Genomic DNA, 1,393 nt, shown 5'->3' on the forward strand with positions numbered 1-1,393 from the left:
GATATATAACAAAGACAAGAGGAATATTTTTGTCGAGAAATATGAAATGCTGTTTTCTGGGCTGGCAAAGCGAAACAAGCTGAAGCGAAATGCATAATGAAGTATGTACGAGAGAGAGAGAGAGAGAGAGAGAGAGAGAGAGAGAGAGAGAGAGAGAGAGAGAGAGAGAGAGAGAGAGAGAGAGAGAGAGAGAGAGAGAGAGAGAGAGAGAGAGAGAGAGAGAGAGAGAGAGAGAGAGAGAGAGAGAGAGAGCACAAACAGGGAAGCATATGAAACTCCACCTCCATTTCTCCCTTCTCCTCTCTCCTTACACATCTCCTCCTCCTCCTCCTCCTCCTCCTCCTCCTCCTCCTCCTCCTTTAACTTCTGCCTCCCTACGTCACTTCTCTCCCCGCAATACCTTCACGTCACTCCCTCCCACTCCTCCTCCTCCTCCTCCTCCTCCTCCTCCTCCTCCTCCTCCTCTGCATCAAGGTAACAGTTTCCTCACACCTGCCTTTCCTCCCTCATTCCACGCTGTTCTCAGGTGTGTCTGTGCTCATTAACAGGTGTGGCGACTGCTAACTCCTCCTCCCTCCCTCCTTCCTCCCTCCTCCTCATCCTCCTCCCCTCCTCTCTGCTTGCTGGGAAAGGAGGAGCAAGAGGAGGAGGAGGAAGACATGGAATAATGACCTCCTTTTCCTTTCGCATACCTCCTCCTTATATTCATTTCTTCCTTTTTCTTTCCTTTCATTTTTCTTCCATGTCTCCTCCCCGTTTCTTTCCTCCGTCTTCTATTAGCAGTCAAAGGATGTTGGGAGGGAGGAAGACAGGGAGCGGAAAGAGGGTGGGAGGGAGGCAAGGAGGGAGAGAGGGAGGGAATGTATTAAGAGGTGTCTCTCCAAACTGTAATAACAATTCAAGACCGTGTTTAAGAGAGGAGAGGCGGAGGTTTAAATGGTGGAGGAGGAGGCGGAAGAAGAGGAGGAGGAGAGAGAAAAGAAGAAAGAACGAAAGAAACGAGTGGAGACATACAATGAAGAAGGTGTTTGAGGAGAATGACGATAACGGTGACCAAGAAAAGAAGGAAAAAAAGATGGACGAGAATAAAGAGGAAGAAGAATAAGAAGAGCAAGTAGAAGAACAAGAAGAAGGAAAAAAGCACGAAAGAGAACAACAAGGGCAAAGAAAGGAATAAGAACAAGAGTAGGAAGGGAATGATAATAAAAAAAAGAAGATAAGGAGGGGGAACAGAAAAGGAAAATAATTGGAAAAGATTAAGTGAAAGACCTGAAATGAGGAAACAGAAGAATAATGTGAACTGGAGGAAGGAGAAGCAGCAGAAAGGGGAGGTAGAGGAGGAGAAAGAGGAGGAGGAGGAGGAGGACGAGGAGGAGGAGGAGGAGGAGGAGAG

This window comes from Eriocheir sinensis, unplaced genomic scaffold (genome assembly GCF_024679095.1).
Source record: "Eriocheir sinensis breed Jianghai 21 unplaced genomic scaffold, ASM2467909v1 Scaffold84, whole genome shotgun sequence".
NCBI lineage: Eukaryota > Metazoa > Arthropoda > Malacostraca > Decapoda > Varunidae > Eriocheir > Eriocheir sinensis.